Source organism: Triturus cristatus, chromosome 9, assembly GCF_964204655.1.
Source record: "Triturus cristatus chromosome 9, aTriCri1.1, whole genome shotgun sequence".
Classification (NCBI taxonomy): Eukaryota; Metazoa; Chordata; class Amphibia; order Caudata; family Salamandridae; genus Triturus; species Triturus cristatus.
In genome coordinates, this window is record NC_140592.1 from 1,278,863,188 (window position 1) to 1,278,884,913 (window position 21,726).

At 49.9% G+C, this 21,726-nt stretch overlaps 1 long non-coding RNA gene across 1 annotated transcript in view; it reads left to right on the plus strand.

The window, feature by feature from the left end:
• LOC146799768 (uncharacterized) overlaps window positions 1–21,520 on the plus strand; it is a 59,883-nt gene extending 38,363 nt beyond the window's left edge. Inside the window, exons 2-3 of the long non-coding RNA XR_014969310.1 lie at window positions 2,425–2,556; window positions 20,735–21,520. This is a non-coding gene — a long non-coding RNA (uncharacterized LOC146799768). The remainder of the gene's footprint in view (window positions 1–2,424; window positions 2,557–20,734) is intronic.
• The last annotated feature ends 206 nt before the right edge of the window (window positions 21,521–21,726 follow it).

Genomic DNA, 21,726 nt, shown 5'->3' on the forward strand with positions numbered 1-21,726 from the left:
CAGTGGACTTTAGTGCGTGTCTGGAATCTGTAGGCCTAATGGAAGTTACCCTAGCCCATGGGTTCCACCTCCACATAAGGGAATAATGAAGTGAAAAACACAGTAAAACACACTGACTTTCACTGGCATGTTTCTTTCCAGTGTATAAAGCCTATTCCATGTCACCACCCAATTCCGCATAAGTCCTGTCACACCATTCCCTTTGTAGCTGCTCCTGGACTGCGCACGCTAGGAATGTCCCCTGCGCAGCCCGTATACGTGTGCACACGCATGTACATATGTGTCTGCATGTAACCCGCCCAGTGTCCCTTATTTCATCTGCTGCGCAGTGCCCTGGTCAAGCCAGGGGAACACCAGTAAAATCCCCATGCAGTCTCTTACATCCTGAGTTCACTGTGGGTGAGTCCCAACTTATGAGGCTCCCCCACAGTAAAAGCTCAACAATTATTTGCTCAAAAAGCGAAAAATCAGGGCGGCCCATAGTGTCAGAACCACCTTCTAACACCCCCCAAAAAAATGCCTGAGGAAGAAGGTTACGCTGCACCAGCAAACAGTGGGACAGTTAAACTTTGCACTAAAGGTCATTCCCATGGCACGGCCATTCTCACACACCATTGCCCAGGCTATGTCAGGTCTCAAAGAAAAACATCACCACACTAGGTTGTCCAGTGAGGTCAGGCAGGACATGCAGATTTGAAAGGCATTTCTGCGTGACTTCAAAGGCAAGGTAGTGTGGTCCAGCCCGGAGATAGGTCTGATGACTGACGCTGCAGGTAACAAAGGATTTGGCGTCATTTTAGGTACAGCATGGGTGGTGCAGCGCTGGCCAGCATGGTGGGTGGAATCCGAGCTCACAGGTAACATTGGTTTCTTAGAATTATTTCCCATCTGTGGCATTGTCCATCTGGCCAGTACATCTGAGGAACCAATCTGTGGTCTTTTGGTCTGACATGTCTGTGGTTGAAGGCATCAACCATCAATCTGCAAAGTGTAAGATGATCCTGCTATTGTTGGAAGAAATAATATTGCTGTGCATGAGATTGAATATTCTATTTAGGGCGACGCACATCCCAGGTGCATTGAATCATGCTGCCGGCGTGCTCTCTCGCTTTAAGATGCAGGTGTTCAGGGCCCACCACCCAGAAGCGGCAGAGAAACCAATGCCTTTCCCAGACCAGCTTTGGCAGCTTGGTGCCCCCAGTTACCGAACCTCATGGCAGCTAGCCTAGAACCCAGGACCAGGAAGGCCTATGAAGGGGCGATTGGGGCATATTGCAACTTTTTGTGGGAGGGATGGTAGGAGGCCTGGCAGGATACTGGGGTATTGTTTTCCTTCTTTTTAAAAAAAATATAATTTTTATTGACTAAGAAAAACAAACATATGACAGCATATAATAAAGTGACATTGTGCATAAGTACCAAAACCACCATTGATTTGTCAATGTAGTCCAACATTTCCATCACATTACAGAACATCAGTTTCCACATTATGACCAATAATGTCACAGAGTCATACCATCTTGTGTAGAGGGATCAAGAAACGGTTCACACAACATTCCCCTCGCTTTCTTCCACTCACCCCAGATCTTGTTCCACTTTTGGGGCCAACCAGTGTTTTCCTTCTTGAGAGCAATGAAAGATGGGGGGCGCTCTGTGGCGCCAGCACAACGCCATATAGCGTCAATTTCCTTTTTTGCAAAAATGCAGGGAAGTGCGACCCCACCAGCACATTCATAGTAAGAAAGCCACTGAAAGGATGGCAGCGCCTGTAAGGTTCCCAGCCGGATGTAAGGCGTCCGATAGGTATTAACATCTTGTCGGCTCTGCTGGGTGCGCTGAGTCAAGTTTGTAAGTCAGCGGGTGAAGCACTCCTCTTTAAAGCAGCGTTTTCACTGGCGTTCTGTGGCGCTTTCAGAATTGGGTAGCTGGTGGCAAAGAATAAAAAGGATTGGCACAGGGGACTACAGTTCAGTCACATAAAAGTGCAAAGGGAATCCCTATTCATATCCATTCCCAAGTCTAAGACCGATCAGGAGGGTAGAGGGGACAGAGTGGTGATACAAAGAGCAGAGGGGAGCAGTTGCTGCCCCATCGCCAACCTGGAGGCGTCCTTGAACACAGGCCACGGGATGAGGGGGGTCTGTTACTAATACATGAAGATGGGACTCTGCTCACTGCATTCCAATTCAGGAGGGTCATGGGTGCGGCCATCAAGACGGCCGGTTTGGACCCAGTCAGTTTTGGGACTCACTCGTTCAAGATAGGGGCCGCAACGAGGCAAAGGCCAGGGGCCTCTCCGGGAGCGCGTGCAGAGGATTGGTAGGTGGCCCTCAGACTGTTACAAGCGCTATCTGCGGCTGCATATGCTATAAAGTTGGTTTAGTGTCACTCACAGTTGTTTTCTCCTTCTCATTTGACTTGCAGTTTCCACATCCTGTTCCGCAGGGGGAAGCTTGCACCAGTTCATCATCTATCAACGCCTGTTGCACCCCAGGTACCCGCCTGGGAGCACAAGAAAATGGACGAGTGGATTATTGGCCATTCATATGCAAGCAGGTTGAGACAATTTTTCTTTTCAGGCCATTACGCACACAGAACACATCAAGCTGGCTTCAATTTTGCTTTTCACGGACAGGGAGGGCTACGCTTTGGCCAGCTCAGGGAAATGTTGGTAAGCTTGCTAGACAGGACGCGGGTACCCCCTGCAGCAGTTTTCTTGCATCCAGGGGGTAATGACCTGGTGCATTTGAGCAGAAAAGGCATAGTGAAAGCCCTGATTACAGAGGTGGAGTGGCTGGCAAAGAGATTTCCACAAGCAGTTCTGGCTTGGTCACACATGGTTCCCAGATTTCAGTGGAGGGGGGGAGTCTGTGTGGGCCCTGAATCATTCAGAGAAACAGATCAACAATTGTGTTGACAAGCTATTCCAATCCCCAAAGCTTCAGTCAATTGCACATGGGTGCATCCGGGGGGAGCCGTTTTTCCTACAGGATGGCGTGCACCACTCTAAGCGGGGTAACACGTTGTTCATGGAGAATTTGCTTGCCTGGCTAGTAGGGATGTGGAGCAAGGCATGACCTTCTGGAGGCAGGGGGGGGGCAGATAGTCGGGCAACTATGCTGGTCTGTGACGGAAAGGTCATGATTGGTGGGCATAGCTTACGGTCCTTAGCAGGCATCACCATTGTCAAATGGGGACGCCTGGGGGGGGGGGACAGATGGTCTCTCATGGAACTCCAGGGGCAGTTACAGCTGGTAGGCTGGAAGGATGAGGGGGGAGGGAAAGTTCAGCTTCCGGTAGGCTGTTGGCCAACCCCCGCACACGCGCAAGGGCGCTAGTAAACTGGGCATTAATGCAGAGCCCCTTATGGAAATAATGTTGAGGGCGTAGGGGGTGCCCGGGGTGAGATAACCTTCTGGCAAACTGGGCCTCCGGTGCAAGGTCACTCCGGTAGGGGGGTGGGACCTATCTTGATCTTGGACCAGTCATTGACCTTGCCGTCGGCTCAAACAGGGATAGGCAGAAAGAATGTTGCTGGTCACTTAGCTTATGATAGGAATGGCCGTGTATTAGAAACATGTTAAGGATCGCCAAATGACACCATGGGATGGACCGGACTTTCTGCGTATTGTGTAAATAATGTAAATATTGAGATTAATGTTTTGTTATTGTCATGAAATAAAATACGGCTGGGGTTTTACGACACTTAATCCAAGCTGGTGTGTTGTCTACCCTGCTGCCTTGGGGCAAGATGGCGGTGGATCTGACTGGCCTTCGGGGGGCCCCAAGGGTTTGAAGTAAAACAGTGGCTTGTTTGATTAAGGGAGGGGGACTCCACAGTACCTGGCCATACTATAGGTTAAATTGTTTCACGTGTCCTATTCATTCACTCTCTCCCCACCCCAGCTCTCACAGCCCTCTCTTTAACTCATTCGAGGCTCTCACTAACCCCTCTCTCTTTCCCACCCTTGATCCTCTCACTGATCCCTCTCTCTTTCCCACCCTTGATCCTCTCACTAGCCTTTCTCTCTTTCCCTTCTTCGAGGCTCTCACTGACTTCTCTCTCTTTCCCACCCTTGAGGCTCTCACTCTCCCCTCTCACTTTCCCTCCTTCGAAGCTTTCACTGGCCTCTCTCTCTTTCCCTTGTTCTACGATCTACCTGACCCCTCTCTCCTTCCCTCTGAGGCTCTCACTGGCCCCTCTCTCTTTCCCTCGTTCGAGGCTCTCACTAGCCCCTCTCTCTTTCCCTCCTTCGAGACCCTCACTACGCCTTCTCTCTTTCCCTCTGAGGCTCTCACTGATCCCTCTCTCTTCCCCCCTTTGAGGGTCTCACTGACCCCTCTCTCTTTCCCTTGTATGAGGCTCTCACTGGCCCTTCTCTCTTTCCCTGGTTCAAGGCTCTCATTGACCCCTCACTCTTTTCCTTCTTCGAGCTCTCACTGATCCCTCTCTCTTTCCCTCCTTCGAGTCTCTCACTGGCCTCTCTCTCTTTCCCTCCTTCGAGTCTCTCACTGGCCTCTCTCTCTTTCCCTCCTTCGAGGCCCTCACTAGCTCCTCCCTCGTTTCCTCCTTCGAGGCCCTCACTAGCTCCTCCCTCGTTCCCTCCTTCGAGGCTCTCACTAGCTCCTCCCTCGTTCCCTCCTTCGAGGCCCTCACTAGCTCCTCCCTCGTTTCCTCCTTCGAGGCTCTCACTGACCCCTCTCTCTTTCCCTCCTTCGAGGTTCTCACTGGCCCCTCTCTCTTTCCCTCATTTGAGGCTCCCACTGGCTCCTCCCTCTTTCCCTCGTTCAAGGCTCTCACTGGCCCCTCTCTCTTTCTGTCCTTCCAGGCTCTCACTGTCCTTTCTCTTTCCATCCCAGGCTCTCACTGGTCCCCCTCTCTTTCCTTTGTTTGAGGCTCTCACTGATCCCTCTCTCTTCCCCCCTTTGAGGGTCTGCCCTAGGCCCACATGTCGGACTAAAGGACGACACAGACACAGCGCTTACGGTACTGTGAACTAGCCCCGAGCACGTGCACTCGGGCCCTTTTATTGGCGGGGTCACCTGACCGGTGACACCCGTGTTGGATGGGTGAGGGGGTGTGTGTGGGCCAGCCCTCGGGGGAGTGGCTGGCAGAAACACTAGACTGTGTCCAGCAGGACACAACATTCCTCCCAAATTTTAATAAAAACGAAAAAGACAACAAACAAAAGCGTCCAACCTATGGAAAGAAAAATGAGAAAAACAAACTAAAAGAAATGGAAGCCTCACAGTTCAGAGATGTAGTTCGCAGGACAGCGGTGGACAGGTGCAGCTGTGAGCATCAGGACATCTTTGCACATGTCCATACTTTAACCAGGTATATCTGGGGACGAACACAGTGCTGATGATATCCGGACCTTTCGGCTTCGCTTCAGTCGAGGAATGGTCCACCTACGAGATGTTCATCAGTCCAGCATACTCTTGCTGTGAGGCGATTAGTGTTTATTGTTCAACATGGGTGCATCAGGAGCGTATGGATGAGTCCACTGCCGCACCGGACGATTGCGTCGCTTGATCCTTTGACGACAGACTTGGCATTCTGTGACCTGTTGAAATTCTCGGTTAGATGGCCTGGCTAACTTCCTGGAATCCATTGGTGGGGCACAGTAAAGTCCATCTCTCACGCTCTGGGAGGCCCCTTGGATGAGTTGCCCTGGGACTGCATATGGGCTCTGACTCTGGAGCCACTGCCTCGTCACTCGTGCAAACTTCAGGGGTGGATGTGTCTTGGTCAGAAACATGCCCTCGCTACCAGGATCAGAACATGCGCCGGTTGAACAGATGGTCACTGCATTTTCGGATCGTCGATTGTTCTGGCAAGTGGTGTGGGACTCCAGTTGTTGTACTTGATGCTCCAAGGATGGCAGTGATGCACATGACAGATATGGAGTGGATGCCATGAGACGACTCGCACCACATCTGGTGATAACTAGCAGTGAGTAGGGATGACTGGCGAATCTTGGCAGTCAGGATACTCGTCGGACACTTGGTGCAGTTCTTCTGATTTGGCATTTGTGTAAGTAGAACAGGGATGCCCTTTCCTTTAAGCAGCCGGCGACAGGTGGATGACGGTCACTATGAAGAATGATGTCACCCCACCCCAGTGGCTGTCGTATCTTAGAAGGTGCACTCAGGTGATCGTGCGAGTACTTGTTCTACTCCCCTTTCGTTGATTCCCACTGCTCACTTGTTGTCGTCCGTTTTGCTGGAATAGGACTTTCACTGTCCTATATCTCGCCACTCCTTATCTTCTCTAAAATGTGTCGACAGACTTGTAATGCAGGTCGCTTCTTGCTGCAGTGGCATTTTGCTGCAGTGGCATCTTGCTGCAATGACATCGTGGTGCAGTGACATCGTGCTGCAATGGCATCATGTTGCAGTGGCATCTTGCTGCAATGACATCGTGTTGCAGTGGCATCGTGCTGCAATGGCATTGTGTTGCAGTGGCATCATGCTGCAATGGCATCGTGTTGCAGTGACATCGTGCTGCAATGGCATCATGTTGCAGTGGCATCGTGCTGCAATGGCATCATGTTGCAGTGGCATCGTGCTGCAATGGCATAGTGTTGCAGTGGCATCGTGTTGCAGTAGCCGCGCAATGCAAGTCGCTTCTACACCTGCTCTGAAATGTGGCGGTAGGGCCACGAAATCTCACAGGGACCTCCTGCTCACTCCGTTGTGTTCTCTGGGCTATACATTTGCTCCCGCCACCGACCTCTCACCGGTCCGGTCAGGTAGGATAGGGCGTCTTCTCAGGTGCGCCCGCCAATTTCAGGGATGGTAGTGGAAGTAGGCGTGCTTTGAGGGATCCGTATAGTCCGGCTGTGATTTAGGGTTGCTGTATGGGGTAAATATCTCCCTTTTCTTGCGTCAGTAGTGGTGACGCGCCACTCGGAGTGCTGGACTCTCCTCCTGCCTGCAAAAGGACTGTTGCACACCACAGTCCATAAGGCAATAGCGGGGGCACTCCCTGAATAATCTCTAGCTCCCTGCTGTGCGATTTTGATGCAGGTTGGGTAATTACGATCTCTCTTCCTCCTGCTTTCGGACCACACAGGGCCCCTCTCCCTTCTGGGACTTTTCTTGGTGCTTTGCAGATGGCGGGTAATCGCCCTTCCGTCTCGTCTTTTCCTTGCCTCTGCTCTGCCAGCAGTGGCGATGCATACTTGCTTTTCTTGCTGTGGTGGTCACTTGCCACCACTAGTGTATGTATTCATCTATCACTTTTCTGAGAAATATCAGCCAGGTTCTCTTTACTGCGATGGGACCATTCACCGCGAGTTGGTGTGCAACTGTTCGCATTTCTCATTAGAGCTTGTTACTGTTGCGTGGCTTCTTCTCTCGGTTCACTACACTTCCAGCTTTCCAGGGTAGGTAATTCTCTGACTGAAGACATTGGTAGTGGCATCAGGGTGGCTCTGTGTGCATAGCAGCAGGGTGTTTCTCTCTCCTGGTCGGGGCTCTCTCTCTTTCTCCACCGGCCTGGGGGACTCTTCTTCTCTCCACCGGCCTGGGGGGTCTCTTCTTCTCTCTCCACCAGCCTGGGGGTCTTTCACTCTCTCCACCGGCCTGGGGGTCTCTTCTTCTCTCCACCGGCCTGTGGGACTCTTCTTCTCTCCACCGGCCTGGGGGACTCTTCTTCTCTCCACCGGCCTGGGGGTTCTCTTCTTTTCACTACCGGCCTGGGGGTTTTCCTGCGCGCTGTGTCTTCATTAGCTTTATTGTTTCCCAGTCCCGTCAGTTTCCTCTTCACTGCTGGGATAGCTTCGTTGGCTGTCTTTGCTTCTCATAGACCTGTAGCAGCTGTTCCTGTGTCGCTGCACACTTGTTTGGTGCTGTGCCAGTCATTAAGGGATGCATTGTCTCTGTATCCCTTGCATCTAGGCTCTCTCTGTATGCAGTCTTGTATTGTCTCTGCGTCTTGAGACAGTGTTTTCTGCTGGCTCCTTTAGGTGCCTGCTCATTTTACAGTGGTGGCCATGTACCACAAGGTGGTGTGCAAGTCTTCCTTCCTTCATTAGAGCTCATCACTATCGCGTGTCCACTTCTTTCAGGCCACCACACTTTCAGCTTTCTCAGTGTACATAAGTTACTGGCTGCAGGCATTGGCAGTGGCGCTTGCTGATGCCATGAGATGATGTTACTCCTCACAGGCACTGAAACTGATAGTTTTGTGACTTATACTGCTATATAGTCTTTTCCTTTGTGGACTTTTCTGCCTGGGTTGTACTCTTGGTTGCTTTTTGTGTGTGGGCTTCATGTAACTCCTTGTGGGGGTTCACAGTCTCTCACCTCTAAACTAACAGGCAGCCCATAACTGGTGTGTGTGTGTCACCCTCTTGGGTGGTCTTGTGCTGTTTCTGCTTAGAGCACGGGCGCTGTAAACCTGCTTAAGTTTTTCTGTGGCCGGACTCCGGCAGGGGTGAATGTATTGGCTGCCTTTCCTCCTTACAAGTGTGCTCCGTCCAGGCTGGGTGCGGTACCGCAAGCGACCGCCTGGTGGCACTGTGAACGCACACCACGTCAAGAACAGTGTCGAAGGACGAACGGGAAGGACTCCAAAACCCGCAATCAGGTACGAACAAATGCAGTTTATTTTCCCTGAAGAATGCCGTCCGCTTATCTACTTACACTTTAAGGGCGGCAGATGTGAGATATTCCACTTTTGTTTCACTTCGCAAAACGCGGGCGTCATTGGGGACGGCAGAATGAATGCTCTCCACCAGCGGCTGCCGCACAGCCGTGCCTCCCTGTCACCTGCCCCTTCCCCTTTCCAGGGACTCGTCAGCCTCAGCAGGGACAGCGGCCTCTCTTCTTTTCTCGTCCTGCAGCCGGGAGGCTTACTGGCATTGTATTGCAAAAGATGCAGGGAGCTCCGCAGGGGCTTCCGGTGCTAGCGCAGTGTGGCGAGTCTCCCACCCTGCAGTCCAAGATAATCTCCACCGCGGTATCCGCCTCACCTTGGGACAGTGCGTGGCCGGCATCAGCGACCTGCAGATAGCGCTTTCCTGCCTTCCGAGCTCCTGCTGCGTGAACTCGCTTCTCCGATCCTGCCACGGCTGCTGCAGGGAAGTGTCTTCTCTCTCCACGCTGATTGCGGGCAGGTATGGGGCATCCAGTACTGGGGTGGCACACTTAATTATTGGTCACAGCCTTTGCGCGAATGTCTCTCGTCCCCCTTTGCATTACTCAGCCGCGCTGAGACCACCACACCGTCATTGCAGACCGATGAGCGGCGCGAGTGTATGACTTTGTAGGCCGCTGCAGAGAGAAACACTCGGAGCGGGCGTTGCAGGACAGGGCAGTGCTATGGCAGTGTGTGTGGCACTGCGGTAGCTCCAGCGAAGTTGTGGGCGCCTCTCAGTCCTTGGCGGCCCCACTGGTGCATTGAAAGCAAATGGCACTCTGCAGGCGGAGGCAGCCTCGTGGGCGCAGTTCCCCCTCTCACGAGGCACAACAAAGCAGCAACCAGCATGCAGGCGGGGTCAGATCCCGTCCTCGTCGCCAGTGTTATGTTCTGGGCCCTAGGCCCACATGTCGGACTAAAGGACGACACAGACACAGCGCTTACGGTACTGTGAACTAGCCCCGAGCACGTGCACTCGGGCCCTTTTATTGGCGGGGTCACCTGACCGGTGACACCCGTGTTGGATGGGTGAGGGGGTGTGTGTGGGCCAGCCCTCGGGGGAGTGGCTGGCAGAAACACTAGACTGTGTCCAGCAGGACACAACACACTGAACCCTCTCTCTTTCCCTTGTACGAGGCTCTCACTGGCCCTTCTCTCTTTCCCTGGTTCAAGGCTCTCACTGAACCCTCACTCTTTTCCTTCTTCGAGCTCTCATTGATCCCTCTCTCTTCCCCTCCTTTGAGGCTCTCACTGGCCCCTCTCTCTTTCCCTCCTTCAATACTCTCACTAGCCCCTCTCTCTTTCTTGACCTTGAGGCTCTTACTGGCCCCTCTCTCTTTCTCTCGTTCGAAGCTCTCACTGGCTCCTCTCTCATTCCCTCGTTCGAGGCTCTCAATGGCCCCACTCTCTTTCCCTCCCATGAGGCTCTCACTGGCTCCTCTCCCTTTCCCTAATTCGAGGATCTCACTGGCTCCTCTGTCTATCCCTCATTCGAGGCTCTCACTAGCCCCTATCTCTTTCACTTGTTCGAGGCTCTTACTTTCCCCTCTCTCTTTCCCTCCCATGAAGCTCTCACTGGCTCCTCTCCCTTTCCCTAATTCGAGGCTCTCACTGGCCCCTCTCTCTTTCCCTCGTTCGAGGCTCTCACTAGCCCCTCTCTCTTGCCCTCTTTCGAGGCTCTCACTAGCCCCTCTCTCTTGCCCTCCTTCGAGGCTCTCACTGGCCCCTCTCTCTTTCCCTCGTTCGAGGCTCTCACTAGCCCCTCTCTCTTGCCCTCCTTCGAGGCTCTCACCAGCCCCTCTCTCTTGCCCTCCTTCGAGGCTCTCACTTGCCCCTCACTCTTTCCCTCCATTGAGGCTCTCACTGACCCCTCTCTCTTTCCCTCGTTCGAGGCCCTCACTAGCCCCTATCTCTTGCCCTCCTTCGAGGCTCTCACTGGCCCCTCTCTCTTTCCCTTCTTTGAGCTCTCACTGACCCCTCTCTCTTTCTCTCCTTTGAGGCACTCACTGACCCCTCTCTCTTTCCCTCCTATGAGGCTCTCACTGGCCTCTCTTGTTTTCCCTCCTTCGGTTTCCCCACCATGAAAAGGCTGGCAGAAAGGGACATTGGGGGTCTATAGCTGGCCCCTCTTTCCCCCTGGCCCTCAGTTTTGGGGGCACTACATATCCCTACACCATGTGGCAGGCACCACATGGTTCCTTCCACATAGTGCAGGGATATGCTAAAAGTTTATTTTTTGTACTGCGATGTGTGCGGCTGCCTGCAGCACACGCCGCAATACAAAAGATACACTTTGCGACCGCCTTAGAGGTGGTCGCATTGTAATACCATTGGTGGGACACTGACAGAAAGTCGGGCAGTCCTGGCTCCGATATGATGGCGGTTGGGCATAAGTTGAACCGCCATCATAATGAGGCTCTAATAGTTATTATCATTTTATGCTTCGTGTCCTGCTGCTTTGCGGAGGGCGGGTGGGCGGGGCTGCTCTGCTCTCAGAGCAGGGGAGGAGTGGTTTGCTCACTCTTAAGTGCATAATGACTGTTTGGTCGGCCCTCTCGGGCTGCCTAAACCAGTCATGCACACTTTCCCCGTTCTCCATGCAGACTGCATTACAGCCTGCTTGGAGAACATGCCCATCGCTCCAGCCCCTGTGCGCTCAGACCAATCACAACGCTGGCTACCTGTTTCCTGTTCCTGTCAGAGTCAGAGACAGGAGAGCAAGAGCAGAAACGCGGGACCCAGCCTCAAGGTAAGTGTTTATTCCCAATTTCCCCCCATGTGTGACCCCCCCCCACCCCGCCCCCCGCAAGCCATGCTGGCCACCACTGGGAGCATCATTTCTGGGGAAATTAAAGTGCGTGCACTAAGTCGTTAATGTAAAAAGTGAACAATGTCGGGCCAGCACACAGCCCTGCCGAACACCAGTTTCAATCTTAAAAGGGTCTGTGAGCTCAGCACAGTTGCCATACCTGACTCAGGCAGTATTGAGTGCATGCAACCTGATAAGGACAGAAAGAATGTTTCGGGGGACACCCATGTTTTCCAGAACTTCCCAGAGCTTGGCTCTATGTACAGAATCGAAAGCTGTCTTCAGGTCGACAAAGACGACATAAAGATGGCCCTTATCAAGTGAGACTGTGTTTCAATATAGATTAAGTATAAAGGGGTAACCCTGTGTCCCTCAGAACCTGGGTAAGTTTTAATTAAACAAGAAATGGTTCTGTCGGGTAGAACGAACGTGAGTTGAGGATGCTCAAAATGCAATACAAAAAGCAAACTCTGGAACACGCAAAATATGATCAAATACTCAACACTTAATCAATAAGAACTGAGCTTTATTACTTGACACTTAATGAATAAGGACTGAGATGAATGGCTTGTTAATATTATTTATATCAGAATTAAATCATTCATTGATATTCACAATAAACAGGTAAACTGTCAAGACAAATTATTTACAGGAATACAAAGTGAATAAAAGTGACAATAGTGCAAAGTGCTCAAGTGGTGTACGGAATATACAGTGAGATCATGGTTGTCTATATACAAGTGTATTGTAGGCCAGAAGATAATTTCACTCCAGAGATTCCTATCTTACGTTTCAACCCTGTTGGTGCCCCAGTTGGTGGTCACGGCGGGTCTTCCTCAGGACAGGTGGAGGGGGGGGGGGAATTGACTTGATGCAGATGATGGATGGTACTGCGGCCCGTCTATCCTTCTACTAGAATTTATCACAGATTTGTACACCCTGGGACACGTTTAGAATCTCCTCGCGGTCCCGAACATACGGCTGAGACTTTTCGGCCTTCAGAGGGCTGTGAATTCCCCCCCCACCCCCCACCTGTCTTGAGGAAGACCTGCCGTGACCACCAACTCAATCAAGAAGTTGGTCGAATATGAGGTGGCAAAATAGTTTCTGTGAGGTGTCGATAAAACTAATAGGCCAGTAGTTCTCAGGGTCTTCGTTGGGTCTTTGCAAATCAGGACAATCTCTGTAGTCAGCTAGGAACTGGAGATCTGTCCGCCTGCAAGTATAGAATGGAACGGTGCCTGGAGGTATGTGGCCCAGATCACAGGTTCTGAACTAAAGACTAAGAGTATTTGTATATACCAGCTGATCACCCTCGGGGGTAGCCAGGCACTGAGGTTCTGAGGCCTTAGTGGAAGAGCCTGGTTTTGAGCCTCTTCCTGAAGTCGACGAGCGAAGGAGAGGTTCGAAGGTGGAGGGGGAGGTCATTCCAGGACTTGGTGGTGTGGTAGGAGAAGGAACGACCTCTGCTGCGGCTCTGACGGATGTGGGGAATGTGTGAGAGGGTGAGGGAGACTGAGAGAAGATGTCTGGAGGGTTGGTGGAAGGTCTGGCAGTGGTTGATGTAGGTGGGCCTGATGTTGTGGAGGACTTTTTAGGCGTGGGTCACCAACTTGAATGGCATCTCTTCTGGACGGGGACCCCGTGGAGGATCCAGACTGACCGGTATTTATAAATGAGGCGGATATTCCGCTTCTTCCAACAGACGTGAGCATTAACCAATGTCAAGGAAGATGAGTTCCCCGATTTCAATACAACGACAAGATAAGGAAACAGAGGTCGCCTTACGGGGGTGATCAATGTTTATCTCCAACAAACTGCGAGTAACTATATAGCAGCTTCCTGTTCATGACATGCCTCAGAATGTTTCCCATGTGCGACAAACTCAATGCACCACAAAGAGGGAGACTATTGACATTATAAATGTATATGTACCACCAGACTACAAGCGTAGGAAGAATGGCCAGTGTTAATGTTGGGAAACATTACTGGGGCACTTAGTAAAGGCGACATTTTGATAGTGTGTGGTGATTGGAATATCCATTCCCCAAAAGGATTAACGGAGTACATTCGCTGGAAGAAGATGATGGCTGGGGTGTCCCAGAACCAAAAATCCCTCAGAAAAGAAAAACAAATCTTTATCCCTAATATTGGCCTGGTATTCCTGCTTGGTGATACTCATCCTGACTGGCCAACAAACTACATATTTAAGCTGGTAAATAAGGAAAGCCGTATAGACCATGTACTAATTCACAGTAAGACATGGTCAAGAGTATTCGACCTGGCGATAGTAGGCGAGCCTGTGAGTGAGCATGTACCTCTATTAGCAAGCTTTGCAATTGAAGGCCTCAAGGATAATGTGTTGAACTTTCCAATCGGTGGCGTTCAGTCAGTGCCGAAGTTCACTTGAAAGAAATACAGCTAAAGAAAAAGACAGCAGCACAACCCAGACTTCGGTATAAAAATCTTGACGCTGCAAAATCGAACAATGTCAAGTGCTTTCGGAATATGTTATCTGTTATACTTCACAATGCTTGGTTTGGTCTTCCCCCAAACGTTTTGACTCCTCCTGTCCTGTTTGCTGAAATTCATTTTTATTGGCTGTTGGACTAAAAATGCGTCCAGCTGACTCCTGCTAGCATTAATGGAGTTAAGTTAGCATTTGTTGCACCATTTTTTATTCAGCCGCCATTTTGTACTATGATCGAAATCAAGCTTCTGTCTCATACTGTCTGCCTCAGCAGAAAGCAGCCTTGATTGTTTCTCTTTATTATTCAAGGTTGAGCTTCGCTGCGCTAACGAATAGATCGTTCTGTCACTGCATGCCTTTCCCAGTAGGTAGGCCTGCTCCCACTCTCAGAGAGATGGGCACGGGCAAAGGTACCTTAAAACTATGATAACATGTACATGGTCTCAGGATGGTAGCTCATCCTTCTGTACCACCTTTGTTCATCAGCTCTCAGACTGGAAAATTCCAGTCTGGATGGGTCTTTAGGGGTGCTGAAAATGTATATCTTGTCTACTATGTTGGCAAGAGTCAGTTCCTCTGCAGCTATCTAAGGAGGCTGGTAAGACTGGACTTCGCTCGAGTGTATGACTAATAAATAACTTAGGTTTGTATTCTCTACTGTCTGACCGACTCTTCATTTGTATGGAAGGCTGAGAGGTGGTCGCGAGTGACCCAGGTGGCCCTAATCGGGTCACTTCCTTCAGTTAGCACCCGAACAGGACCCCATCGGGTGAGTAACCCTTCCTTGATGACGGACGGGTGAGGGGGACGGGGCCACGTCGGTCGGATGGGCAGACCGAGGATCCCTGCACGAGAGAGTCTAGTACTCGCAGCTGCCCCGTCTGTCTGACCGGGTGGTGCCTCGGCCGATGGTCATCCCGGCGGGGGTCCTGAATGGCGAAACCCTTGGATCTGACTGTTTGGTACAAAGAGTCGGCAGTGCAGAATAAATTTGGTTGACCTGTGTGCACCAGGTGAGTTTGCTTTGGTTTTGGTTATGTGACTATGGCGCCATTTTGGTTTGTGTTTGGTACGGTCTGGGGATCGTTTTTTGACAAGCGCTTGAATTTGTTTGAGTTTTTTGTGAACATGGCACCACTTTGGTTTGGATTTGGTGAGGTCTGAGGACCAACTTTGGTAAGATATTTGCAAATATCTGCTCGACATAAATAGTGAACACGTTTTCGTAAAAAAATGCCCTGTTTCTGTAAGTTGTGCTGTGTGAGTTGTTGTTCTACTGATGCTCGATTGGAAGAGAGTCAGCCTGCGCCTCTGAAAGGCACTCCAAATGTATGCCAAACATGGCCTTGGCCCTATTATGTTTAGTACATTTGGCACAAACATACGAGGGACAATGCTAATTTGCGATTGCTGTTGACAGGCACTTTTGACAAACAAAATCATAATTTTCTGCAGCATAAATTGTTTGTGAAAAGAAGTAGGCAGTCAATGTTTGATTCCCTTAGAACATGGTAAAAGGAAGCTAAACAGACGGATGAAAGCAGAAAAAGTGGCCCGAAAGGGGAGGATGCAGACAGTTACTCAGAAAGCTGTTGCGTATGGTAAAAAGAAGACTGAGAAGGGGATAGAGCGTGCTGATAGGAAGTTTTGATTTCAATGTAAAAAGTCTTATGTGGTTCGAGAAGAAAATGACACATTTGTGGAGGAATTGTTAGACACCCGACCTCCGCCTCCATATGCTCCGCAGAGAATACACCCTGCCGTGCCACAGTCCCAACCGTCTGTCTCTTCTGCCCCTGCTGCCTCTTTCTTCTGTTCCTGACCCAGCTGCCTTGGCTGCCGCGCCTACTGTAATTTCTGTGGCTTTGCCTTCTGCGCCTGCGATAACTGCTAGTCTCCCTGCTACGCCTATTGTGTCGATGTCTCTCCTCTCTCCAGCCCTTACACCCACAACACAGCCGTAAAGGATGTGGTGCCTGCTCCTTCTGCTAACACTCCTTCCCTTTTCCTTCATTTCCCGACAGTACTGGGTAGCGGAACACCTGTACGTGGATCAGGGAACGGGTACTGGGCAACTGCTAGGGAGCACATGGGACAGATATTGATACGATCTGATGTGGTAGAGGAAGAGAAAAGAGCGGTAGCCAATCAGGCAGCTCAGTGGGCTCGTAACCACATTTACAGTGTAGAGGATGTGTGGGAGGTGATGAAAGACTGAGCCTTTTGTCCAGCAGCATGCCTGTAAGCACATGTCGGCTATTTTGATTGGGCTCTGGGAGCAGTGTTTTAAAGAGGCAGCACCACAGATTATCTACGGCATTAAGAATCATGTCTATGTAGCTGGCATGGCGCCTGGTCAGGTGTTTGGTAACGTTGCCACAATGGTTGATTGCTGGATTAGGTTGCTTGATAAGAGCCCGAAGATGGTGTCTCAGTTTCCGATGAAGGAGGTGCACCCCATATATCACCCAGAAATACCAGAGCAGCGAGATCAGCATGATGTTGTTATCAGGCCAAAGGCAGAGGCTCGGTTCCAAGAGCAATGGGTTTATACTCCATGGAAGAGAAGTGAGGTGTTATCCCTTAAGACTTAGTTACCCAACCCTAGGAAAAACCCTACCACATACTATAAGGAATTGACAGAGGCTGGTTTGTCAACAGTGATGACGTTAGCAGATATTGAAATGTTCTTAGGTTTATTGACATTTGGAGGCAGTTACACACACAGGACCACAGTGCCGAGTTGGATGGCACCTGGGATCGAATTAAAGCATGGGATCAGGAGAAGAAGCCTGGTGAGAAGCCTAAGGCCAAAATACTAGCTTTGCCTGGCCAAATTATCTCTTATATGCACTCTCTTATTCCACCGAGAAGGGTAGATTGGGACAAATTAACGGCATGTCGTCAGAAGAAAGAAGAAATTGTGTCTGATTTTTTCACTCAGTTTGAGGGTGTGGTTTTGGACTTTAGCGGACAGGATTTGTAAGTGGAAGGGGGTGTCCGATTGTTCGTTAACAGATTTGTTACGAACTTGCTCCCAGAGATTGCGGCTCGGTTTCAGGCTTCGGGGAGCACTTGGACTACATCCTCCCCTTCTGTAATATTGAGGGAGAATAAGGAGAAGGAGAAGGTGGAAAAGAAGCACAAGGAGTTGAAGATGTTGTTACAGCAGGCGCCTAGAGGAAATGGAAGGGGACGTGGTGCTGGTCCCGTCCAGCAGCTTCCCCATACTAGCAGGCCTGTAGGGCCGAATCAGTGTGTGTATTGCAAGGAGGAGGGGCACTGGTGTAGAAAGTGTCCGGTGTTATTACAGAAAGTTGCAGCCCCCAGAGGACGAGGTTCTCGCTGACGGGGCTGTGAAGAAAGTGATCAGGATAAGGTTCAGGAGGATAGGACATAGCAGGGTCGCTCTGACCAGAACTGTTTTGATGACCCTCGAGGGAGACAGTATTACCACGATGATTATGATCTAGACAAAGTGACAAGGATGTCTCACTGGTAGGACAGCTAGAGACAGGGTGAGGGACCAGTCCAGATACCTGTAGATCAGCGCGGTCCTTATGTCACTGCAGATTTGCAAGGGTCAGTTAAGAAATTCTTAGTGGACACAGGTACAATGAATAGCTGTTTCTCGTACAGTGGTCCCCGGGGCAGCTCTGTCTGGCCAAAATAATGTTTCGGAAGCCTTTTCTGGTGTGGCGGTTGTGAGCCCCATTTCCAAACCTCTTGTCTTGACTATCGGGCCTTTGACTGTGTACTCGCCAGTTTTTGTTAACGTCTAATTGTGGAGAGAATTTAATGGGCTTGGGTTTATTAAAGAGGCTACAAGCTACAATTTTTTGTTCCTCGGAAGGTGCTTACATGACAATGGGCCTGATCGTAGGTAGCACTAAGCAGTATCTGTCAAAAGATGCTCCCCTCCCTGCTGAAATTAAAGATGTGCCGCACACATTGTGGACCACTGGGGATACAGATGTGGGACTGTTGCAAATTCCCCTGATTTCCATTAAAGTTAAAGACAATGCCATTTTGCCTCGTATTCCCCAATACAAAATTCCACAAGCGGGGGAGCGACCTTTGCTGTAAATTATACAGGATCTCATTGAGTCGGGAGTGGTTGAAGAGACAGCAGCGAATGTGTGTAATTGCCCTATTCTTCTTATTCTAAAAAAGGCATCTTCAGACTCCTCGGATGACCACCCAGATGTTTATCGATTCGTGATTGATTTGCGTGCAGTTAACAAAATAGTGGTCCCTCAGTTCCCGCGGGTCCCTGACATTTCTGCTCTCTGACCATGAATCCTACCTCTGCTAAATTCTTCTCTGTCATTGATTTGATAAATGCGTTCTTTAGTATTCCGATCCATCCTGATAGCCAACATTTGTTCGGTTTTACCCTAGCTGGCAGGAGCATTAGATTCTGTTGTGCTCCACAGGGCTATACTGAGAGCCCTAGTATATATGGCCAAACCTTGAAAGCCCAATTGGACTCCCTCATGCTTTCCCCAGATAATTTACTGCTTCAATATGTGGATGACATACTAATAGCCTCTGACACTGAACACGGATGCAAAGACAGTACAGTTAGGTTGTTGCTACATTTGGCTCAACATGGACATAAAGTGTCCCTTTCTAAATTTCCTTACTGTCGACAGGACCTCACCTATTTAGGTCACCTACTGTCGAAGGAGGGTAGGAGATTGACCCCTGAGCGCATTAGCACCATTGTTAAAATGCCTATCCCTAACACTCAGAGGGATGTGCAAGCTTTTATTGGCATCACTTCCTACTGTCGCCATTGTATCCCTAATTATTCATTACTAATAAAGCCCTTGCTTGCGCTAACCACTAAAGATGTGCATGAGCTCTTGCCTTGGACGCCTGAATGTCAGCAGTCTTTTGAGCAATTAAAAGTTGCGCTTTGCTCTGTACCAGTGTTTGGTATGTCTGATTACCTGAAGCCGTTTGTGCTGTATGTACACAAGGCGGCTGGTTGTGTGCTCTCTGTCTTAACCCAGGCCTTTGGATGTAAGCAATGGCTGTGTGCTTATTTTTCTGATTTGCTTGATCCAGTCGTCAGAGCCCTAACGAGCTGTCTAAGAGCGGTCACGGCTGTGGCCGTCTCCGTAAGGCAATCGGCTGGGCTCGTACTTGATACTGACCTCACAGTCATGGCACCTCATGCTGTGGATACACTTTTGAATAAGACCAAGGCGCAACACCTTACTAGTACGCGTCTGACTGGTTATGAGTTAACTCTCTTTGCCCCTCATATCACAATAAAAAGATGTGCCACTCTGAACCCAGCCATGTTACTACCCCTCCCTTCTGAGAGTGAGAAAATTGACATACATGATTGTATTTTTCAGACAGAGAAAGAGATGAAGGGATGGGTAGACCTGACTGATGTTCCCTTATCTGACCCCCAAGGGGAACTATATGTCGATGGCTCTTGTTTCAAATTACCAGATGGCCCTACCACTGCAGCATAAACACTTACTACACTGCATACAGTAGTTGAAACATCACGAGTACCCTATCAGTCCACTCAGGCAGATGAACTGGTCACCCTTATTAGAGCTTGTGAATTGAGTGAGGAGCTGGCTGTTAATATTTATACTGACAGCCAGTACGCCTTCGGGGTCGCCCATCATTTTGGGCGGATCCTGGCAGAGAGAGGGTTCCTTATTTCCCATGGGACACGCATTCAGCATGGCTCTCTTACACATAGGCTTCTGTCTGCCTTGACACTCCCTAAGAAATTGGCTATTGTGAAGTGCAGCGCCCATAATGCGATTACCGACGATGTGGGAAAGGGGAATACATTTGCAGACCAGACAGCTAAGAATACAGCTTGAATAAAGATGAAAAGGATGTTTGTAGCGGGTTCTGCCAGGTGGGGGCCAAGGTCACTATGTTTGAGGATACGCTAGACAATGTGAAAGAAATCCAGAGTGAGGCAATGGTTGAGGTATTAGCAGTATGGCAGGAAAGCACGGCACGCTTAGATGAGGATGGATGTTGGACTGATATGTCAGAAAAACAGAGATGGATGTTACCAGACGCATATGTCCTCCCTGTGGTCACTATGGCACACGGGCCAGCCCACATCAGTGTAAGGGTTATTTGTAGACTGTTAGATCCTGTATGGTAGAATGATAACATTCCCAAAGTTGCTGCTCATCTGGTTAAATACTGTATGGTATGCATGATGTATAATCCTGGAAACGGCACCCCTACACCCCCTTGTAACTTTGCACCACCTTCCTTTCCTTTCAAGGTCTTTCAGATGGACTTCATCAAAATGGAACGAGTCAACAATCTGATGGTTGTTTGTGCATTCAGTAAATGGGTCAAGGCTTACCTCATTAAAGAGAAGACAGCCATGGTGGCGGCGAAGGCACTCCTAAAGGAGTTCTTCCATCGTTTCGGTTTGCCCAATTTGATTTGGAGTGACAACGGAAGTCACTTCAAATCAAAGGTTATTCAGTTGCTGTGTCTGCCCATCAAACAAAAATTTCATGCTGCAAATCACCCCCAGTCAGCAGGTTTAGTTGAGAAGTACAACGGTACTCTCAAACTGAAATTGGCAAAGATTCAGGAGAGCACAGGATTGCAGGTGGCCAGATGCTTTACCAAGAGCTTTTTTGTGTACAAGAGCTACGGCTCACTCTAGGACAGGGTTGTTGCTGTACGAGGTCATGTTTGGGCACCAAGCGAATGTCTGCGACGGTTTTCTGAGATTGAATACCCTTTGCTGGTGGATTATCTGTATAAGTTGACTAAAAACTTGCTTTCTTTTCACCAGCAGATTCACAAAGCCCTGCCACCAGCACCCGAGGGGCCATGCCACAATATTCGGTCTGGGGCCTTTGTGCTGACCAGACACTTCCAGAGGAAAGGCAGTTTGGAGCCCCGGTGGAAGGGGCCTGCGCAGGTGCTCCTCGCCACCCGCACTGCTGTGAAGGTGGCCGGCCGGAAGAACTGGATCCATTGCTTGACGGAGTCGGTGACTCTGAAACTAAGCAGGTGCCCCATTTCTTTCCTTTCTCGGATGCCCGACTGACGTGGGCAGAAACGGAGGAAGAAAACGACACAGTGTTGAACGAGGCGGTGCCTCATGAGATCAGGGCCATCCACCAGCCCCAGCATATTGGTCCCTCTGTGCTTGAGCCCCAGTCCATTGGCCCCTCTGTGTCTGAGTCCCTTTTCGCTGATCCCTCTGTCCCTGGAGTAGCTAGGTGTAATCTGCGACAGAAGAACAGTACACCAAACATGGGCTTCAATTGGAATTCCATAGAGCATATTATCAAGCCCATTATCGCTGTTTTAGCGGCAGTTTTCTGCCACTAAAGCGGCGATAATTTTATCGCCTGTCTTGATAATATGCCCCTCTGTTCTTTATCCGAATACATCAGTAAATGTTAGCATGATCAAGTAAGACAAAAGCCCACTTCAAGTCCAACCACATTATCTGAGGCGTGCTGGCGCCGGGCTGTTTCTTCAGTCCGACTTGTCTAACGACTCTCAATTTAGGATTTAGGTGTGCTGTAATCTTTGTTCAGCCTTAAGGGTTGCGTGGTGGGGATCCCTGTTCTTCTACAAATAAAAATGTCCTTTTCAGGTTATGGCCTACTGTCCATGTGTTACTTATCGTCATGTATGAAAGCATGCTTTTACTTCACACATTACAACTAACATGTACCTTAGAATCAGAGTTCCATCTGTATATTATACAGACATAAGCACCATCCTTGGGTCATAGAAGACGCTGTATATAAACTTAATACATGGAGCTCT